Here is a 23,725-nt window from a genome sequence, read left to right as displayed (position 1 = left end):
CTTATCATAGTGGGATGCCTGCCAGTTCAATTGATTGACATCCCCAATAATCTGACTATCCACGGAATCTTTCCTCAGGCTGTGTTTGTGAAGTCAGGGATTGTCAGCTGGGACAAATTCAAGCCTTCATCTACTCAACCTCACTCTTTTCCTTTAAGATGGTCCTTTGATTAGAATATTGACCACCTGTCCCACCTTTCCTGGTTTGGTGTCAAAATTAATAATGCTGCTGTGAAGCATCTCACTATTTTGAAGGTGCTATGTAAATTCAACCTGCTGCTTTAGTTGTCTGAATAGAGTTCCATCAGCTATTTCAGATGTGATCTGAAAGTTTTTTTAATGCCTTTTCCAGCTCAGCCATTCAAGGATTTAATTTTGCTGGAGGAGCTATAAAAATATCAGCTTTTGTCATATTTAGTTCTGCTTGACATAATTTGCATTTTGGGATCACCAAACAGTCTTTCTCCAGTAGCTTGGCTTTGACTTTTTTGCTTGAAGCTCTCTTCTCTTTCTTGTTCATTGAGAAGATATCAGCAACATAGATTAACAAGTTCCTTTAGTTTTTGGTACAGAAGATCCAAATTTTGACATTCTGTAAGGTTTTTAAGATCCAGTAATCCACACATGCATTTCCTGCATATGGCTTCAACACAAGAATTGCCCAACTTTGTTTTTGCAACAAAAACTAATTGATCAATAGGTGAGTAAAGCATAAATATAGATATATACAAAGAAATCTATGGCAGAAATTCTTCCCCCAAAAGGCATGGAAAAACATATTTTGGAGCTAGATTTCCATATTCTCAGAAATACAGTTGAAAGAGAAACCTGGGCTGACCTTACTTGAGAAGCAGACATAAAAGGTCTCAGCCTATAATATATTGAAAGGGCAACTAATATGAACCATGTTGCTATATACTTACGCAAGTGGAACACCTTGGGCAGTTTTAACCTAAATCATTGGACAGAATCTTGTGCATTTTAAGGAGGGAAAATCCCTTCACAGGTGGGAGACAACTGAGATCTGCTGGTGTCCATGGTTTTGGTGAGAGGGTGATTGTAGGAAGCTTCTCATGGCCTCCAAAGCCATCTGCAACAAACCACCTTCTGCTGGACCTGCAAACAGTACACAAGCACCGATGGGAAGATCCCAGCAATGTTCCTAATCACCCCTCAAATGGACAGTTAAATGTACCGATTAATTACTCAGCACTGCTCAGTTGATTCTGCCAGTGGTGATCCACTTCCTGGAGGATCAACCAGAGGTCAAACTGTGTGTCTATCCATTGACCTTGATGCCAACTTCAATGAATTTCCTCTCAGTCCCACTTTTAAATCTGCCTCCATGACACTTGGACGATTCTGACAACTGGATGGAAAATCCATTGGATCAAGTGGAATAAAAACAGAACATGCTGCAAAATCTTAGCAGGTCTGACAGCATCTGTGGAGAGAGAATAGGGTCAACGTTTCAAGTCTGGATGACCCTTCACCCTTGGGCTCTGAAGAAGGGTCATCCAGACTCTCAACACTAGCTCTATTCTCTCTCCACAGATACTGTCAGACCCGCTGAGATTTTTCAGCTTTTTCTGACTTTTTCTTTCAAATTCCAGCATCTGCAATATTTTGCTGGATCTAGTGGAATGTTGATTTTATACCCTACCCAAAGGAGGAAATTTGAATGGATTGAGCTGTATTCTCTGATCCCACAGTTGGCATTCTTCAGTCCCACTATAGTGAACAGAGATTTGGCTGAGCTCCAAATTCTCCGCCCTCGTTAGCAGCGGTGGAGGGGTGTGAACGGTTGGAGAATTCCAGGCATTTGTTGGTAAACTGACTGATGTTTGATGCAATGTTGATTTAACACCCGCCCATTTCACACTCCACTGAAGTTCATTGCTAACATTAGACTGGATGTAATATTCCATCTGATCCCTCCTTAAACTATTGGCAAGACGAAAGATTAACAACAATTTACATTTATACAGAAGCTTTTCATCTCGAAAAAGAAACATCAAGCTTTATGTAGAGATTCAATCAAAGAATTGGATGCTGAACCAAAGTGGAAGAAATCTAGTTTAAAAAGGAGAATTAGAAAGATTTTAGTAGGAATTCCGAGCTAGATAATAGACCATGGAAGCCATGGTTCCATTAGTGGGGTGAATTGTGTGATGATATGTGGGACAGAAGGGTTGCAATGCCCACTGTATGACGTGGAGCAGTACAGTGGCACAGTGGTAAGCACTGCTGCCTCACAGCGCTAGGGACCCAGGTTTCATTCCTGGCTCGGGTCACTGTCTGTGTGGAGTTTGCACATTCTCCCCGCATCTGCGTGGGTTTCCTCTGGGTGTTCCAGTTTCCTCCCATAACCCAAAGATGTAAAGGTTAGGTGGTTTGGCCATGCTAAAATTGCCCCTTATTGTCAGGGGGACTAGCTAGGGTAATTACATTGGGTTATGGAGTAATGGGGATAGGGCCTGGATGGGAATGTGGTCTGTGCAGACTCGATGGGTTGAATGGCCTCCTTCTGCATTGTAGGATTCTATGATTCTATGTATGCACTCAAATGGTAAGAGACTTTTAGAGACCAGTCTAGAAACAACATTGTGAGGAGCTAGCCTACATGTTGGAGCAAGGTGTTCATGTTTAAACACACAAGCCTCAAGATCTCATCAATGATGCACTAGGTCAGCAGCACAAAGAATGCACATTATGACAAACTGTGGATGGGAAAATGTAGCCATACTCACTGCTTTATGGTTTTCCCTCCTATTTATTACAACTTCAATGCTGTTCTACGTTATAGGATTTGGCTGTTCACTTCAATTTTCAATTTTGAGAAGGCTATAAAGAGTTAAAGATGTCCTATAGTTGGAACAGGTGTAAATGAAATAATTTTTGGTTTGTAGAGCTGTTTGTTATATTTCAATTGAATAACTTTAAAATCAGCATCATATGTTTCAAAATCCTATGGGTCAAAGTAGTTGAATGCATTTACATTCATCTGAATCTAAACTTGACAGAATAACCTCCTCTTTGTGCTAGCTAATATGGATCACAAGTAGAAGCCCTGAACGTCTCGATCAAATTGCAAATTACATACAACTGTTCCAAGTATTCCCGTAATTAGCCCTTCTTCAGTACTTGAAAGCTCTTGTGACAACATGAAAAACATGGGGCATTTAAAAATGTAATGTAAGTGCATTAGGAATATTCTTCTGAAGTTAAGATTTAGGTGGGGTGGGGGGGGAGGGGTCACAAATGTGACTGTATAAATTACACAATAGAATGTGTATAAAATGGCAGGCTGCACTGAGAGTGCGTGAATCATTGAGCTCACAGAATGATGTCTGTACTGTCATATAACAATTAATTACGAGTAACTATTCAAGCTTTATTAGGTGCAATTGTTTTTCATTATTTGTTCCACTCCGGTGAATACTTGCTGAACAAAAGCAGAGTTAAACTAAGTTTGCTAGACAACGGAGTGACAAAGGTTGTCATTGGTCACTATGTGGTGTATTGTATTACATTATGCCACTTTACCTTTTGCAGATGATGCTGCAGTCGGAACTGAGATGTCCAGAATCCACGAAAGCAACAGGAGTAATAAATATTACACGGGTTTCTGCCATGGTACCGTCAGGCCTCTGAAGCATGGCACAGAGCAAGTGCCAGTGAGTAAGGTAGGAAAGACTTTCTTCAGGGAATTAAAAATTTATTCCTGCTCTCAGACTTGAAGGTGAACTCTCTTTAATATCTCAACATTGTGCATTCTGGTGCTGCTAGTTTAAATACGTAAACAATTTCATTACCTTTCTCAAAATGCTGTATCACAGGATTTTGCTCTCCAGTGCAATAACAACATAAACCCTCAAGTTTTTCCTCATTTTTTTTAGAGTTTATTTATTTATTAACGCTGCAATAAAGTTACTCCAAAATTCCCCTAGTCGCCACAGTCCGGTGCCTGTTTGGGTCAGTGCATCTAACCAGCACATCTTCCAGAATGTGGGAGGAAACCAGAGCACCTGGAGGAAAGAACGTGCAAACTCCACACAGACAGTGACCCAAGCTGGGAATTGAACCTGGATCCTGGCGCTGTGAGGCAGCAGTACCAACCACTGTGCCAACATGCTACCCTCTGATTCTTTTTCTGATTCTTTTGTATGGAAGGTGAAATGGTTACCTTGCATGTTATCACTGTAGTTTCTTGGTAGCTCCAACAGAAGGTGCAGTTGGGCAACAAAGAACCTCCATGTTCTGGGGCCCCAGTTTCCTTTCTTGAATTGCCTGTAAATGACATAACACTAATTTGGTGAGGTCTCTGTATGAGTGTATTGACTATTCTTGAATTCTGGTCTACTGCATAGGGGTCCATTGTACCATTTAGTATCCTTTTAGAGTTTCTCATAGAGGACTGGATTGTAACGCTGAAAGTCAGTCTGCTGATTCACAAATGCAATATTGAACAAATAAGTATTCAATGATGTGAACTGCTTTCATGTCTGGAGATTCTTGTCCTTGCATTTACAAGCCAGTTTTCAACTTCTGAAAGGAAAGCAAGGCTATTCTTGCAGAAAATGTTTTCTCCTTGATACGCAACAACAGAAGTAGCAAGTTAGTAAGTCAACGAGTGCAGGAAAAGAAAGTAGGCCATAAGACTCAACTTCTTATCACTCAGTCTTTTGGCCATTTTAATTCCAAATGGTATCTGTAGTGTGTGTGCACACTATGGGTGATCAGGGAACATCTGCCAGAGGCATGTACAGTAGGCTAATTAGGACATCACATCAGTGACGCCATCTTGTAGCTTAATGTCCCAGTGAGTGCTGTCTCTTAGTCTCACACTTTTGACCATAACTATAGAAGGATCCAAAACAGTGTTACTTAAAGGGATTATCAACTACTCACAGGTTAATTTTTTTCTATTGATGTGGCTGTGATTGGAGAAGAGTTTAGTGGTTTCTCGAGTTCTTCAAAGTTGCTAAAGTCAAAAGCAGCATGGCAAATGGTGAAGGATTTTGGCCTGACTTGATGGATTTTGCATAAAGTTCATGTTCCCAGCCGTGTATGCAGTAGTGTACATTTCTACAACAACATAACTCGGAGAATGAGAAGAGGCCATACGGTGCGAGAAAACCTCCTGGAAGATGGAGAAAGGGGAGAAGAGTTCTTTGCAGGAGGCCATACACCCTCAGAGTGTTTATGGAGCAATTATGCAACATGAACATCTGTGAAGAATGGTTTTAAGACAGTACTTCATTACTGGAAATCTTGTTGAAATATGCCATAAAAGACAGCCACATATCAAAATTAGGCAAGTGCAGCTTTGCCAGTGGCTGTGAAGATGACATTGACCAGAAACTTTGAAGCTTTTTGTTCCTTCCAAGTTGGAGCTAGTGGTGTTTTCCATCCACTGTTGCATAACAAAAGTCATTGAATCCCTGTATTTCAAGGAAGCTGATTATATTCAATCACTCTTGCCAGAAGGAAGGAATGAAGTGACAGTTTAATTATGGACAGGAAAGAGTCATGGTGGCATAGTGGTTAGCACTGCTGCCTCACAGCACCAATGATCTGGCTTTGATTCCTGGCTTGGGTCACTGTCAGTGTGGAGTCTGCAAGTCCTCCCCATAACATGCATGGGTTTCCTTCGGGTGCTTCAGTTTTCTCCCACAGGCTGAAAGATGTGCTGGTTAGGTGCATTGGCCATGTTAAATTCTCCTTCAGTGTACCCAAACAGGTGCCATAGCGTGGCAACTTGGGGATTTTCAGAGTGACTTCATTTCAGTATTAATGCAAGTCTACTTGTGACACTAGTAAATAAACTTTAACAAAACTGCACTTCTATCCTCTCACTAACTGTCCGTAATCAGAGAGTGTCTAGAATTATTTTTAATGTACTATTTGCATTTTTCCCAAACCCTTGATTTGTGTGATCCAACTTGTTAATAACTTGCAGCAAACTCTGATTATGATTAACTCAGAAGGATAGTTTATTTTGCATTCAAAAACCCAGGGAAGCAGTGTTCACAATACATATGTACACAGTAAGGCAGGAGATAGAAATAACAGCTTTACAACTGTGGATAATAATAGTACAAAGAATTACAGAAATGAATATTAATTCATGTTATTTCCATGGTCTAGAATCAGAGTCCAAAGAAATGTTTTTTCATGTTGAAGCTTGAGTTCAGCTGACTGAAGACTGGAGCTGTAGGTTCTCTTTACAGTTGGTGCTAATACTGTAAGAGGAAATGGATACTCTGTTCACCTGTGCTGCAGGTGATGGTGGGAAATGTTGCAGCAGGGACCGGCTTCAAAGAACATGCTGTTGTTCAGCCTGGAGTCCTGCTTCATGGTGTTCTCTGACTGAATGTTAAACAGTAGTCTGCCTGTGAGGCCAAAGATGTAGTATTAAAACTGTCCAAAAGGCCAGTGGCTTGAGTCATGTGGCACGGCTCATGAATGGGTTAATTGCAGCTTATCAATCAGTTTCTGTACTTCTGACCACCATCATTTGTTCACCCTTTGCAGGGACCTGAGGAGGCTATTAATATCATGAAGTATAACAAGTTTTAATCTCTCTCTTTTGTGGTAATCCAGGTTGGAGGTATCAGTTCATTTGCACTTATCTGCTTTCATTGATTACAAGGGGTCTATAAAAAGAGGTTTGAGATTCCACAGGCTGAGAAAGGAATTCTTTTGGTTGATGTCTCAGCTTTCATTGTTGGTAGCTTCCATCCAATCCTATGATCACGTGACTTGCAGCAGCCATCATTTTTGCTCAGCAGAAAATCAATCTTCTTTTAAATGGTAAAGGAATAAAGTTTTGGATTTCTTTCATGTCACATGGACCTAACAGTTTATGAGGATTGCAGATTTCTCCAGGGTGCCATTGTCTGCACACATATTGCTTTGTGGGTATCGCGTGTCAACTCTCAAATGTACTACAAGCAAAGGGATTCCAGTATGCATTTGGAATACCACCATATACTCTTCACCATGCATGTCAATTGTCATGGCAATGGTCAAGATGCTTTCATTTGCAGCTGTCACATACCATCTGCATTTGAGCCAACAGGAAAAATCAGAGTGTAGCTAATTGGTGACAAAGACTATTTTTTGATGACAAGGCTCATGACTGGTACAAAATGCACATATGTAGAAAGCAGGCATACAATGAAAGCAATGCTGCCTAGTAAAATGTGATGGAACATAACGCTGATGTGCTGAAAGAAAACTTCCACTGCCTGAACCACTCTGAAGGAATCTTACAATACCCGGCTGAGTCAGTGTCGAGGCTACACAACCTTGCCATCATGAGGACACAGCCCATGCCATAGGTCAAGCAATGACCAGGTGAAAACCTGAAGGAGAAGGAGCAAGAGGCAGAGAGGAGGTCATAAAATAGTTCCATTCTGGATCTGTTTTCTGTGAATGATTTGTCCATCCAATTCCACATTTGACAGCAGCCACACCTTACTTTTCCTCATTAAATAATTTGTCTTTTAAATTATCTCAGTTACTGCTAATAAAAGGTGTGGCAATGGGTACTCACCTGGGCCCCAGTTATGCCTGTTTTTTTTTGTGTGGGATATATAGAACATTTCTTGTTCCAGTCTTACTCGGGCCCAAACCCATAACTACTTCTCTGTTATACCAGTGACTGTATCAATGCTGCTTAATACTCTCATTTGGATCTGGAAAAATTTATCGATTTAGCTTCTAATTTCCACCTCGCTCTCAGTTTCACATTGTCCATCTCCAGCACTTCCCCTCCTTGTTCTCCATGTCTTCATTTCTGGTAATAGACTGACCACCAAAAGTAATTACAAACCCACCAATTCCCACAGTTACCTCTCATTTAACTTCCTGTAAGGACTCCATCCCATTCTTCCAGTTTTTCCGCCTCTGCCATCTCAGAAAAAAGAGCTTTGAATATCTGCCTTTTTCCTCAACTGAGGAGCCCCCCCACTGGATGACAGGGCACTCAACCATGTCTGACCTATTTCCCACACACTGCCCTCACGCCTTCCCCAATCTTCCATAATCATGACAGGGTCCCTCTTGTCATCACACTCTCCTCATCAGCCTCCACAGTCAAATGATCATCCTGCCAAGTCCAGCATGATGCCACTACTCAACACATCTTTCCCTCATCCACTGTCATCAGCCTTTTGCAGGGGCCACTCCCTTCTTGACACCCTGGCCCACTCCCTCCGTGACACCCAATCCTTTATCCCCTTCCCACGCAATTGCAGAAAGTGAAAGACTTGCCCCTTTATCCACTCCCTTCATACTGTCCAATAGCCCAAACTACTCATAATGTGGTCTCCTCTAAATTGGGGTGACTAAATACAGACTGGAAAGACCTTTGGTCCATCCACAAACCTGACACCAACCTTCCACTCACTTGCCAGTCCAACTCAACGTCTTGCTCTAATGCTCACATTATCCTTGGTCTGCTGCAATGCTTCAGTGATGCCTGACGCAAACTGGAAGAACAATACCACATCTTCCGATTTAGGCACTTACGGCCCTCTGGAATCAACATTGAATTTAAAGCTTCAGACTGTGAACTTTCACCTCCATTTTAATCACTCCAGGCCCACCATCTCCCCCCATTTCCCCCCCATATTCCATTTTTGTTTTTCAGTTCCTTTGACATAAGAACATGAGAACATAAGAAATAGGAGCAGGAGTAGGCCATCTAGCCCTTTGAGCCTGCCCCGCCATTCAATAAGATCATGGCTGATCTGTCGCTGCTCAGTTCCACATTCCCGCCCTCTCCCCATAACCCTTAATCCCCTCGCTTATCAAAAACCCATCAACCCGCGTCTTAAAAATATTTAGCGGGCAGCCTCCACCACCTCAATGGGCAGAGAATTCCAGAGATTCATCACCCTTTGAGTGAAGAAGTTCCTCCTCAACTCCGTTCTAAACCGCCCCCCCTTTATCTTGAGGCTGTGCCCCCTAGTCCTGCTGTCCTTTCTGAGCGGGAAGAGTCTCTCCATCTCTATCCTATCCATCCCATTCATCATCTTATACGTCTCAATGAGATCTCCCCTCATTCTTCTAAACTCTGACGAGTACAAGCCTAGTTTATTCAGCCTCTCCTCATAGCTCAACCCCCTCAACTCCGGTATCAGCCTAGTAAACCTCCTCTGCACTCCCTCCAAGGCCAAAATATCCTTGCGTAAGTACGGCGACCAAAACTGCACACAGTACTCCAGCTGTGGCCTCACCAATGCCCTATACAGCCGCAGCAAGACCTCCCTACTTTTATATTCAATCCCCCTCGCTATGAAGGCCAGCATCCCATTAGCCTTCCTGACCACCTGCTGCACCTGGAGGCTGGGTTTTTGCGACTCATGCACAAGGATCCCGAGGTCCCTCTGCACCGCCGCCTGCTGCAGTTTTTCGCCACGTAAGAAATAGTCCTTCCTACCATTATTCCTACCAAAGTGGACCTCCTCGCACTTGCCAACATTAAATTCCATTTGCCATTTCCTGGCCTATTCGCCCAGCCTATCTAGATCCTTCTGCAGACTCTCCACACCCTCCGCGCAATTTGTCGTTCTACCAATCTTGGTGTCATCAGCAAATTTCGACACCATACACTCGGTTCCCTCCTCCAGATCATCTATATAAATGGTAAATAGCTGAAGCCCCAGCACCGACCCCTGGGGCACTCCACTAGTCACCAACCACCAATCCGAATAGCACCCATTAACCCCCACTCTCTGCCTCCTATTTGACAACCAATCCTCTATCCACGCTAACACCCTACCCCCAACTCCATGCCCCCTTACCTTCTGCAATAACCTCTTGTGAGGTACCCTGTCAAACGCCTTCTGAAAATCAAGAAAGGCCACATCCACCGGCTCTCCTCTATCCACCGCCCTAGACACATCCTCGTAGAACTCCAATAAATTCGTCAGACACGACTTCCCCTTAACGAAACCGTGCTGCGTCTGCTCTATCAAGCAATTCCCCTCAAGATGCCTCGCTATTTCCTCCGTGATGATGGATTCTAACATTTTACCTACAACAGACGTTAAACTAACCGGCCTATAATTCCCTGCCTTTTGCCTGGCTCCCTTCTTAAACAACGGCGTAACATTAGCCGCTTTCCAATCTTCCGGCACTTCCCCGGAATCCAGCGACGTCTGGAAAATAATGTCTCAACACAACCCCACTCTTCCCCCTCATGGCCACTTGCCCCTTTGCCCGCCCCCCTTCTTACTGTCCAACAGCCCAAACTGCTCCTAATGTGGTCTCCTCTACATTGGGGTGACTAAATACAGACTGGAAAGACCTTTGGTCCATCTACAAGCATGACACCAACCAAACCACCAGTGGTTTTGCTCCCACTGAGTACAGACCTTTGTTGTCCTATTAAGACCTTTTATCTATCTCTTGCCGCTGTTCAGTCCTTACTGACACCATTAACACCTGTTCCCCTTTGTCTTATGTCCCCCCCCCCCACACGCCTGCAACACCTTTCTCAATCTCTCTTTTGCTCTGACCTATCCCTGACCTCCTGTTCTACCCCAGCTCCCCCACCCCTACTCCAACTATATAATCCATTACATTTCTACCTCACTTCAGTTTTGTAGAAGAGTTATACGGACTTCAAATGTGAACTCTGTTTCTCTCTCCATAGATGTTGCCAGACCTGCTGAGTTTATCCAGCATTTTCTGTTTATATTCCTTACTTTCCCATTGCTGCTGACCATCACAGCAGTCTTTGGGCACAACACAAGCAAAAATGAACACAGTATCATCAATTTTATAAATCATTCCATGCCATGTCACATCCAAACATCAACTAATCACTTCTTTGCATTCACTTACTTCCTTTTTTCTGAGTACTCTTGTCCTTGTGTTCCTCATAGTGCTACATCAATAGCATGGCTGCCGGCCTTCAAGATGGGAATCTTCAAATGATCTTGGCAGACCCGGATTAGGACAGGGTATGGGTGGCAGCAGCAGTCTTAGTAGGCTGACTAACAAGCAGGGTGAATGCTGTCATCTTGAGAGAGGGCAGTGAGTGGGTGCTCCCTGGAACCAATGCCTCTTCCCCGGGCACCACCGCAGTAATCTTAGTAACTTGATGGAGGCATATTACTGGACTGCCATGAGACTTTGCAAGCCATTTTGAACACTTGCATTTGTCAGCCACAGGGACACCTCACCCTCAGACACTTAGCACTGTGGTAAATTTTGCACCCATATCTTGCACACACTGCCAGCTATTCAGTCATGACAGCCACTCATTGGCATGTTTGCTTCTGGCAACATACAACCATCAAGCATACTTGCAAACTCTATGAAGTTGCCATATTTTTATGAATCAGATATATAAGTTAGTCATATATTATAATCCCTCTGCCTATACTGGGGGCTGTTGAAAATTGTTCCCATGTGATCTTGTGTTCTCAAGATACTATGCATACAATTCGAAGTAAATCTGGAATCAGATAACAATATGATGACATCATGAACCTCTTTATATCCCTTTTCAGACCGCCTAAAGAGAAAATTAGAAAGTAATTGTGTGTGAATGTGGGGTGGGGAGCAGAGATGGGGGTGGTGGAAATGTGTGGGGGACATGGTACAAAAGGAGTCATTAATGATTCTCTGGCCTCATATAAAAATATCTGCATTAGGCCATACCCTCAATGCAGACCATATTCTGTAACTACTGTTTTCTCCACACTGAATCATCTTTATGTATGTTTACAAACCTTAGGATTAATGGTTTCCCGCCAATCCATCTTCAATTACACATTATGTTCATGTGAATTTCAATTTGAAGTTCATTAGTTACTGACCATAGATTAAGGGAAGGGAAATTTATGATCAGCTCAGATACAGATTACCAATCGCAATTGGGGGCCCATGCAGGTATGTGTAAATGTTGGTGAGGGCAGAATTAGGCTTGGGCATAATGTTCTCCTCCACTGATAGCCTGCCAACATTCACTGTCTGAGCTCCCAAATGAAGAATGGCACTTTGGGTGTTATACTGATGCCATAATGCACAGTTTCAGGTCTGACTGAAACATCTTCCATGGGCTAAGTAGCTTACTGATGCTCACATCACACCTGGGGAATGACTTCTTGGGCAAGTTATTGCAGGCCTACTCTACATGTACCCCAGCAAGTGTCAGGAGAGGACCAAAAGAGAGAAAATTGACCAAAAAAATTAGTGTCACGATGTAGCTTTAGAAGTGGTACATTAAACATCTAATATTTGTGTTGTAGGATCTCATGAGTCACCTACACCTGCGTAACTCCTAACTTATTGAGGGCTGACATCACTGAGTTGCCTATTTTGCATACACCCCCACACACCATCATTTATCCACTATAGATTATTTGTATAAGTCTGGGGGAGATATGATGAATCACTTTAAAAAAAAAGTAGAGAAATATTTGGACTTTCTGATGTTGTGTTTCATGAAATAGAGATTTAACCAAAAAAATTGTGAAGCGTTCACAGTTAAGAAGTGTTACTTTTATTTGGAAGTGTTGCCCATTTTTCTTGTGTTGAAATAAACATCATGAGCTAGGAATTTCTTTCAGGCCTGTTTTCCTCATAAGTGAATTGCCAACATCTGTTCAGGTCGAGGAGATAGCCTGGACCTCTAGGGCAGCGTGGTGGCACAGTGGTTAGCACTGCTACCTCACAGTGACAGGGAGCTGGATTTGACTCCTGAATTGGGTCACTGTGCAGAATCTGCACATTGTCCCCTTGTCTGTGTGAGTTTCCTCCAGGTGCTCCGGTTTCCTCCCACAGTACGGAAACTGTGCTGGTTAGGTGCATTGGCTATGGTAAATTTCCCTCAGTGTACCCAGTGTTGCCGAGTGTAGTGTCTAGGGGATTTTCACAGCAACTTCATTATGGTGTTAATGTAAGCCCACTTAAGTAAAGTAAAATTTCTTTATTAGTCACAAGTAAGGCTTACATTAACACAGCAATGAAGTTACTGTGAAATTCCCCTAGTCGCCACATTCTGGCGCCAGTTCGGGTCAATCCACCTAACCAGCACATCTTTCAGACTGTGGGAGGAAACCGGAGCACCTGGAGGAAACCCAGAAAGATACGGAGAGAATGTGCAAACTCCATACAGACAGTGACCCAAGCCAGGCATTGAACCCGGGTGCCTGGCACTGTGAGGCGGCAGTACTAACCACTGTGCCACCATGTCGGCCACTTGTGACACTAACATTTAGGAAATTATAAGGTGGATGTGGATGAAGAATCCATCTTGGCCAATCCATCCATAAAGATTTTATGTGTCAGGTTCTTCCTGCAGGCCTTGTCAGCCTCCTGCAGTTGGAGCTGTGGCCTTTTTTTGCCATTCATTGCCTTTGGCAGTCAAAATAACACCTGCCCTCAATTTATTTGCTTCAATGTCTGTTCAGGCTGCAGTGGGTAACAGTGGGCAAGCTAATTGGTTGACTATCCATCCATCCCTGCATAAACCAAGTAGTGGATGTTCTGTTCAATAAGTCAACAGAGCGGTGAGATTTTCACGATTTATTCCCATTCACTCCTCCAGAAGGAGTTGCACAAAGTTAGTATTTCTTTTTCATAAATTGCTATTCCTGCATGTAGCGGAATACATTTCATCCTCAACCAAGATCAAAATTTAGTCCACATCTTCTGAAGGAATAAAAGGGATTAAATTTTGAGGCAAAATATTGCAGATGCTGGAATCTGAAACAAAAACAGCAAATGCCAGAGATACTCAGCCAGTCTGACAGCATCTGTGGAGAGAGAATAGAGCCAACATTTTGAGTCAGGATGACCCTTTGTCAGAGCGATGTTAAATTTATCTTGGGCTGACGTGTAAAATGTGCAATAATGAGTCAGTAGGACATTTTACACTCCGTTGGATTAGTAAATTTGCTGATGACACCAAAGTCGGAGGTGTGGTAGATTGTGAGGAAGGCTGTCATAGTTTGCAGGGAGACTTAGACAGGTTGCAGAGCTGGGCCGAGAGGTGGAGGATGGAGTTTAATGCGGAAAAATGTGAGGTAATTCACTTTGGCAGGAATAACGGATGTGTAGAGTATAGGGCTAACGGTAGGACTCTGAATAGTGTGGATGAACAGAGGGATTTAGGTGTATGTGTACATAGATCCCTGAAATTTGGGAATCAAGTAGATAAGGTTGTTAAGAAGGCATACGGTGTCTTGGCGTTTATTGGTAGGGGGATTGAATTTAGGAGTCGCAGCGTCATGTTGCAACTGTACACAACTCTGGTGCGGCCGCACTTGGAGTACTGTGTGCAGTTCTGGTCCCCACATTACAGGAAGGATGTGGAGGCTTTGGAGAGGGTGCAGAGGAGGTTTACCAGGATGTTGCCTGGTATGGAGGGGAGGTCCTATGAGGAGAGACTGAGGGATTTGGGGTTGTTTTCGCTAGAAAGAAGGCGGCTAAGAGGGGATCTTATTGAAACATATAAGATGATTAGAGGTTTAGATAGGGTGGATAGTGATAGCCTTTTTCCTCGGATGGAGAAAGCTAGCACGAGGGGGCATGGCTTTAAATTAAGGGGGGGTAGTTATAGGATGGATGTCAGGGGTAGGTTCTTTACCCAGAGGGTGGTGAGGGATTGGAATGCCCTGCCTGCTGCAGTTGTAAATGCGCCTAGTTTGGGGGCATTTAAGAGATCCGTGGATAGGTTTATGGATGGAAAGGGATTGGTTTAGATTAGTGGGTCATTGTTTTTTAACTGGTCGGCGCAACATCGTGGGCCGAAGGGCCTGTTCTGCGCTGTAATGTTCTATGTTCTATGTTCTATGTCTGATTTTCATTCTATGTCAATGTATTTTACTCTGGTGTTTCTCTTTGGTGAGGGCATGTGTTATGTACCTTATGCATATATGTTATGCATCATGTGCTCCTTCTATACGTCTCTTCAATGTGACTGGAAATTACCTGGATGATTGCTGGATTTCACTGGTGACGGAAGTGGTTTAATTGCTCCCTTTCCTGGGCTAACAATTACAAGCAGTCATTTGGGCCTGAATGTTATTTGATGTACTTGGACTGGATGGGTAGATGATGTGTTGTTACTTCACCCTGAGAGACATATCCTTGCCAGCCCCTGGAATTCCCCTAAGGGGAATTCAACAGGGCCTGAGAAATGATGAGGGATGATTGCTGTGCAGCAGTGAGATTTTTCAATCTCTATGTTGCAGCTTCCTCACTCTGACTCTCCAGAAATCCAGAGAAAACAGATTGCTGTAGGTTGGATTCCAATGTCTCCAGAACGTCAGTCTGAGCTTTTCATTTTGGAAGTTATGCCTGAATTTGGAACAGTGGCCAATAAGTGGAGGAAGGTGTAACTACAGTGAGTTCTTGTATGGTAATGTTCCCCATGGTGATTTGCAGCTTAACAGGCAGTCATATAGCACTGCATTGATGTGGGTTTCACTTACTTGGTATCTCTCCTGTGCAAAGCCTTGAAAGATTTCACCACATTTAAGCCACCATACATCACTTACACTTACATCCTCAAACTGCGCAGTCTGCTTGACATATTTTCAGATGAATACGTGAACCACTGACACTGAGTGATCAACCTGCATCTGAAGCCAAGTCCTGTGATTTCCAAATCTCTGGGCTCAACATCTGAAGAACCTATCTAGCTGACCTTGTGATTGGCAGTCTGCTGCTCTTCTTAATCCAACTGCACCCATTGCTTCTCACTGATGTTCTGTTTCACCAAGTGCTCCTCACCTAATTGATCTTTCTGAATTGGACACATCTGAGTTGGCATTTGCCACTTTTTTAATGACTACTGCCGGTTGTTGTTAAGCATTGGGCTTTTCCGCTAGCTGTTATTAAATGGTATCCATGTCTCAGTTGTATCATGATCACTTTAAGTTAATGATTGCATTTTTGGGAGCAGTCTCTCCATTAGGAAATCTCAGCACTTGGGTTGAACAGTGGCACTGTGGTTAGCACTGCTGCCTCACAGCACCAGGGACCCGCGTTCGATGCCCAGCTTCGGTCACTGCCTGTCTGGAGTTCTCCCCATTTGTGCGTGGATTTTCTCCAGGTGCTCCTGTTTCCAAAGATGTGGGACGAAACATGAACACCCAGGTTAGGTTGATTGGCCATGCTAAATTGCCCCTTAGTGTCAGGGGGACTAGCTCGGGTAAATGCATGAGGTTATGGGGTTACGTATGGGCCTGGGAGGGATTGTGGTTGGTGCAGACTCGATGGGCTGAATATCCTCCTTCTGCATTGTAGGATTCTATGTATCCACTGTGGCTCATGGCTATATAAATATTGAGACTTTAAGCCACTGTTCTTCTTGAATATATTTAAATAACATTAGAGAAACAGGCACAGCCATGGAAGCCATGTAGATGTGACAGTTTTTGCAGTTTAAATATTTACAACGCAGCATGCTGGTAGTCTGCATGAACCGACCAGGCTGTCTGATTTAGCATCAAAACAGCAAATTCTGGAAAAACTCAGCAAGTTTGACAGTATCTCATGGAGCAAGAAACATAGTTAACGTTCAGGTTCATGACACCAACCTGAAATAGTAACTGTTAGAGCTGCTCAGTATTTCCAGAATTTTCCAATTTCCTTTCAGATTTTCAGCATTGTCTGTATTTTGCATATATGTCTGATCCAGCAATGAATTAGGTAGCAATTACAAACCTACAAGCATAAAAAGATTATGGGAAGGACAAACCATGATGATTTGGCCAACCAATATCATGAGACCAGCTGGTCCCATGATATTGGATCATTATGGCAAAACGTATCTTCCCTTATCCACTACCCAAATTACTTTCTCAAAGAACTCTACACAAGTTATTCGGCATCACTTTTTTTTGTTAGGAAACTTTGATCTGAACTTTTAATGGCCTCTTCCCCTTCACAGTTAATATGAAATGATTCTCTTATCCCTTTGTTTGGAGGGATGCCTTTATACGCTGTTTCCAACTGGGTACTGTGGCTTGCTTTAGTCGTGTAACTGCTGAGGTCACCTTGGGTGAAATGTAATTTTTGCATAAGTCATTTCACCCGCTACATAAAACATGAACCTGAATTTTTCAGGTGGCAGGGTACAAACCCTTGTCAATTCCAACAGAACTGCTGCAAGGACGTGAGAGGTTGTTTCCTTTGGCTGGGGGAACCTAGAACATTCTCAGATAAGAGGCTGATCACTTAAAAATGAGATCAAGAGAAATTTCTACATTCAGTGGTAGTGTACCTTTGGAATTCTGTACCCCACAGGATTGTGGGTGCTCCAACATTTGATTATATTTGAAGCTGAAATGGACAGAATATTGGTGTTTCAGGAAATCAAAGATTTGAGGATTGGGTGAGAAAGTGGAGTTGAAGTCGAAGATCAGCTGTGATGGGTGCTGAAGGCAGAACAGGCTCAAAGAGTCATCTGGTCTACACCCCTTCCACTTTAAGTTCTTATGCGTTCTGCCTGAGTGTGGGTCATGTTGGATGGGGGGTAGGGTGACATTGATTGGTAAGGTGAAAAAAAGGTAAAAACATAAGAATGAAAGGGTATCAAGTAGATGAAACAGTAAAGATGAACACCACTCTTTCTATTCTGAAGTCCTTAGCCTCCAATCCAAAAGCCATTGATTTCTCACTCTGCTGAAAGTCTGACTCTGCTGTGATTTTGCTCTGTCGAATTCCAGCTAGAAGCGGAGGATGAAAGGGAGACAGAACTTCAACCAGATATGTGGAATTGTTTAAAAGGTTGATTTATGGGTTACAAGAAGCAGGCCAAGCTAATAATTTGGGATTTTTGACTGAGTAGAGAAGTGAGTTGGAGCAGGCATTTCAACCAGTCTATCTGAAGCTGGTGGTGACTGATCGTTCCATATTTAGACATCTTCTGACAGAGAAATAAATATTACAGCCTTTGTCGGTTCAGTAGTTCCCTTCCTTCTGCAAAATATATGGACGGAGGTTGAATGCCTCCATGGGAATTTGGTTTTACGTAAAACTTTTCACCACTCATGGTAGTCTGAAGTAAAGGCCTGATTTTATGGATAGTGGCCAGAATATTAAAACATTTTATTCATTTGATTTAGTAATCTGTACATTAATGTTTAGCTTATTTATTGGTGCCACAAGTAGACTTGCATTAACACTGCAATGAAGTTACTGTGAAAATCCCCTTAGTCACTGCACTCCAGCACTGTTTAGGTACACTGAGTGAGAATTTAGCATGGCCAGTGTACCCAACCAGCATGTCTTTCGGACTGTGGGAGGAAACCAGAGCACCCAGAGGAAACCCACAAAGACACAGGGAGAACGTGTAGACTCCGCGCAGCCAGTGACCCAAGTCGGGAACCGGATCCCAGTCCCTGTCAGCAGTGCTAACCATTATGCCACCGTGATAAATATTTATGATTTATCTATTATTTCTGTTGTTTTGACTTCTAATCTTATTTTGATTTTGGGGAATGAGTGGAGGGGGATAAGGGGTATGAGGGGCAAGGCTAGAGGACTTTATTTTTTTCATTATAACTGGGATGAACCCCCACAGTACCAAGGGAGGCTGTCTCATAAGAACATAAGAAGTAGGAGCAGGAGTAGGCCATCTAGCCCTTCGAGCCTGCCCCGTCATTCAATAAGATCATGGCTGATCTGTCGTGGCTCAGTTCCACATTCCCGCCCTCTCCCCATAACCCTTAATCCCCTTGCTTATCAAAAACCCATCAACCCGCGTCTTAAAAATATTTAGTGAGGCAGCCTCCACCACTTCAACGGGCAGAGAATTCCAGAGATTCACCACCCTTTGAGTGAAGAAGTTCCTCCTCAACTCCGTTCTAAACCGCCCCCCCTTTATCTTGAGGCTGTGCCCCCTAGTCCTACTGTCTTTTTTGAGCGGGAAGAGTCTCTCCACCTCTATCCTATCCATCCCATTCATCATCTTATAGAACAAAGAACAAAGAACAACCCAGCACAGGAAACAGGCCCTTCGGCCCAACGAGCCCACGCCGCCGCATCACCCTACACCTATTCTACCCTGCATGTCTACGAATGGGACCCTACTCAGTCAGATTCAGGGAAGAAATAGTGTCAATTTGGTGGAAACCGATTAGCCTAAGAGCACATCTTTGGGGTGTGGGAGGAAACCGGAGCGCCCGGAGGAAACCCACGCAACCACAGGGAGAATGCGCAAACTCCCACAGACACAGGCCCAAATCCATGTATCTGCACAGCCAGCAGTGCTAGTCACTGAGCTGTTGTGGAGCCCGTCTATCGGTCCAGGATCAAGCACACACACCGACATGAAGTACTAGGCCACTCCTGGACTTCCAAGAGCAGCCCACGCACGACCCGCCGTGTGCATGCCCCTCGCTTGACACGAGGTGGACCTCCACCTGTGGAATAAAGACAAAAAATATTAATCATACAGCCTGCCCTTCCGGTGTCTCCCGAGGTTTAACCCTATTTAATAGCCCCTACCATATCCCTCCATTCTCGTTTCACTCATGTGCCTATCTAACTGCATCTTAAACGAGTCCAACGTTCCTGCCTCCACCACCCTACTCGGTAGCGCATTCCAGACCCCCACAACTCTCTGCGTAAAGAACCTTCCTCTTACCTCCAAATTATACCTCCCCCCCCTCACCCTTAAGTGATGACCTCTCGTGTTCGTACCCAGTCTAGGGAGCAGTCTCTCACTATTAACTCTATCTATTCCCTTCAGTATCTTATATACCTCTATCATGTCCCCTCTCAATCTCCGTCTTTCCAAGGAGAATAGCCCCAGTCTCTTCAATCTCTCCTCGTAACCCAGTCCCCCCATGCCAGGCAACATCCTGGTAAACCTCCTCTGCACCCTTTCCAGAGACTCCACGTCCTTCCGGTAATAAGGTGACCAGAACTGGACGCAGTACTCCAAATGCGGTCTAACCAACGTTCTGTATAACTGAAGCATTAGACGGCAGCTTTTATACTCTAAGCCCCTTCCTATAAAGGCTAACATCCCATAAGCCTTCCTAACAACGTTCTCCACTTGTGACGCAACCTTCATGGATTTGTGAACCTGCACTCCCAGGTCCCTCTGTACGTCTATACTCCTAATCGGCCTACCTTTTATCACATAGCTCCTCTCTGCATTATTCCGTCCAAAATGCATCACCTCGCATTTGTCAGGATTAAATGCCATCTGCCACCTATCTGCCCACTGCACCAACCTATCTATATCCTGTTGTATCACCTGACAATCCAGTTCCGTACCCGCCAACCCTGCCATCTTGGTGTCATCAGCAAACTTGCTGATCACACCACCTACGCCCTCTTCTAAGTCATTTATGTAGACTACAAAGAGGAGAGGTCCCAGTACCGAGCCCTGCGGCGCACCACTGATCACTGGCCCCCAGCCCGACAAGGTACCCTCCACAACTACCCTCTGTCTCCTATTTCCCAGCCAGTTCTCAATCCACCTGGCTACCTGGCCTCGTATCCCATGCGCCTTAACCTTTTCTACCAGCCTACCGTGAGGGACTTTGTCAAACGCCTTACTGAAATCCATATAGATGACATCAACGGCTCTCCCATCGTCAACCGTTTTTGTCACCTCCTCAAAGAATTCCACCAGATTCGTAAGGCAAGACCTCCCTCTAACAAAGCCATGTTGCGTATCCCTAATCAGATCGCAACGCTCCAAATGCTCATACATCCTACCCCTAAGTATTTTTTCCATTAACTTCCCTACCACCGACATCAAACTCACCGGCCTATAATTCCCAGGGTTATCCCTACTACCTTTTTTGAACAACGGGACCACATTTGCTACCCTCCAGTCTTCTGGGACCTCACCTGTGTCCAAAGAAGAGACAAAGATGTGCGCCAGAGGCCCAGCAATTTCATCTTTCGCCTCCCTAAGCAGCCTGGGATAAATACCATCAGGCCCCGGAGCTTTATCCGTCCTTACGCTACCTAAAAGCCCTAGCACTTCCTCTCTTGTAATAACTATATCCTGCAACTGAACCTCCGCTCCCTCCAAGAGACCGCACGATTCCGAACCCCTCTCCTTCGTGAATACCGACGCAAAGTATTCATTCAGGAGCTCCCCCATTCCCTCCGACTCAATACACAACTCTCCACTCTTGTCCCTAAGAGGACCAATTTTCCCTCTAACTACTCTCTTGCCTCTAATATAGGAATAAAATGCCTTAGGATTATCCTTAATCCTACCAGCCAAAGCCATCTCATGCCCTCTCTTCGCCCTTCTAATTCCCCTTTTTAGCTCCCTCCTACTCTCTCTATATTCCTCCAGCGCACACTCCGTACCCATTTGTTTTGACCTAACATACGCCTCCCTCTTCTTCCTGACCAAGTCTTCAATATCCCCCGTAATCCACGGCTCTCTAATCCTACCTTTTCCATCCTTTCGCTTAACCGGAACATACCTCCCCTGCAACCATTTCATTTTGTCCCTAAAAGCCTCCCACTTGCCAACCGTGGACTTGCCAGCTAACAGTCCCTCCCAGTCAGTTTGCTGCAGCTCCCTCCTAATCCTGCCATAGCTCGCCTTTCCCCAGTTCAGCACACTCCCGTTTGGACGGCACTCGTCCCTTTCCATTTTTATCCTAAAGTAGACGGACTTGTGGTCACTGTTCGCCACATGTTCGCCTACCTCTACCTCACCCACCTGCCCCGGCTCGTTTCCCAACACTAAATCCAGTATAGCCCCTCCCCTAGTCAGGCAAGTTACATACTGTTCTAGCGACCCTTCCATAACACATTTCACAAACTCCTCTCCCTCCGTACCCCCAGCTCTAGGCCCCCTCCAATTCACTCCGGGAAAATTAAAATCACCCACTACAACCACTCTATTCTTCCTGCACCTGTCCAAAATGCCCCTGCAAATTCCCTCCTCCACTGACCTTGGGCTGTTGGGTGGCCTATAATACACCCCTAGCAATGTGATCTCTCCCTTTTTATTCCTCAACTCCACCCACAGCGACTCAATCCCTATCTCTTCCATATCGCCCTCCCTCTGCACTACTGTGATGTTTTCCTTGACTAACAGTGCCACCCCTCCACCTCTCTTCAACCCTCCTCTGTCACACCTAAAACACCTGTACCCAGGAACATTCAGCTGCCAGTCCTGCCCTTCCCGTAACCACGTCTCCGTTACAGCCACCACATCCAACTGCCTCACAAACATCAAGGCCCTAAGCTCATCCGTTTTCCCTGCCACACTCCTAGCATTGAAACAGACACAGTTCAACCCACAAGTGTCCCTCGGAACCACCTTCTCCCTTATAATTTTCTTTTCACCCGTCTCTCTCCCAGCCACCTCCCCACCCCCCCTCCCTATTAGTTTAAATCATTCCTGAACACCCCAGCTAACCTCCCTGCTAAGACACTAGTCCCCCTCCCGTTCAAATCCTCCCCACCCCTCCTGTACAATTGCCTTTCTCTCCTAAACACCTCCCAGTGATCCACATAAGTAAACCCCTCTACCCTACACCAGTCCCTCAACCATGCATTCAACTGCATGATCTCGTCATTCTTAGCCCTGCTCGTACTGGGCAGCAACCCAGACAGTGCCACCCTAGAGGTCCTGCTCTTTAGTTTGGCCCCCAACTCCCTAAATTGCCTACGGACCTCCCCCCTACTCCTCCTTCCTATATCCCCCTCCCCTACGTGTACTATGCCTGGGTCCCCTCCCCTTTCAAAATTCCCTCTACCCTTTCCATTATATCTTTTACCCCTGCTCCAGGGAGGCAGACCACCATCCTGGAGTCGCGCCCTTGCCCACAGAACCTCCTATCAATCCCTCGGACCCTCCCATACGTCTCAATGAGATCTCCCCTCATTCTTCTAAACTCTGACGAGTACAAGCCTAGTTTATTCAGCCTCTCCTCATAGCACAACCCCCTCAACTCCGGTATCAGCCTAGTAAACCTCCTCTGCACTCCCTCCAAGGCCAAAATATCCTTGTGTAAGTGCGGCGACCAAAACTGCACACAGTACTCCAGCTGCGGCCTCACCAATGCCCTATACAGCTGCAGCAAGACCTCCCTCTTTTATATTCAATCCCCCTCGCTATGAAGGCCAGCATCCCATTCGCCTTCCTGACCACCTGCTGCACCTGCAGGCTGGGTTTTTGCGACTCATGCACAAGGACCCCGAGGTCCCTCTGCACTGTCGCCTGCTGCAGTTTTTCTCCACGTAAGAAATAGTCCTTCCTACCATTATCCCTACCAAAGTGGACCACCTCGCACTTGCCAACATTAAATTCCATTTGCCAGTTCCTGGCCCATTCGCCCAGCCTATCTAGATCCTTCTGCAGACTCTCCACACCCTCTGTGCAATTTGCCATTCCACCAATCTTGGTGTCATCAGCAAATTTCGACACCATACACTCGGTTCCCTCCTCCAGATCATCTATATAAATGGTCTCTATAGCTAGCAGTAGCTTTGGACAGGCTGATTTGGGTATTTTGCTGATTTTCACTACTTGCCAGGAGGATGAAAATGGAAATTGTGTTTGCTTGCACTTGAATTTCATCTCCTCCTCAAAATTCCTTTTGTTAGTTTGTTGCCATAAAGAGGCACTTCACGACGAGTCCTTTATAAATCAGACATATTTAATTGTGCTTAGATCAAAACTTACCGTGCGAAATCAGAGTTGGAGTTGATGCTGAACTGCTGTTACAATTTGTCTATAATCGTGCTAATTATTGGT

The 23,725-nt window shown here is 44.6% G+C and overlaps 1 protein-coding gene across 1 annotated transcript in view; it reads left to right on the top strand.

Annotated features, from left to right (window-relative positions):
- Positions 1-3,635: 3,635 nt before the first annotated feature.
- Positions 3,636-23,725, top strand: part of arhgef9a (Cdc42 guanine nucleotide exchange factor (GEF) 9a) — a 292,494-nt gene continuing 272,404 nt past the window's right edge. Inside the window, exon 1 of the mRNA XM_080187433.1 lies at positions 3,636-3,686. The gene's annotated coding sequence lies outside the window, so the exon portion shown is untranslated. The remainder of the gene's footprint in view (positions 3,687-23,725) is intronic.

Source organism: Carcharhinus amblyrhynchos, chromosome 4 (genome assembly GCF_965287045.1).
Source record: "Carcharhinus amblyrhynchos chromosome 4, sCarAmb.v2.hapA, whole genome shotgun sequence".
In the NCBI taxonomy this organism is placed as follows: Eukaryota; Metazoa; Chordata; class Chondrichthyes; order Carcharhiniformes; family Carcharhinidae; genus Carcharhinus; species Carcharhinus amblyrhynchos.
Note: the sequence above shows the minus strand (reverse complement) of the source record. Positions and strands in the feature narration are given on the sequence as shown.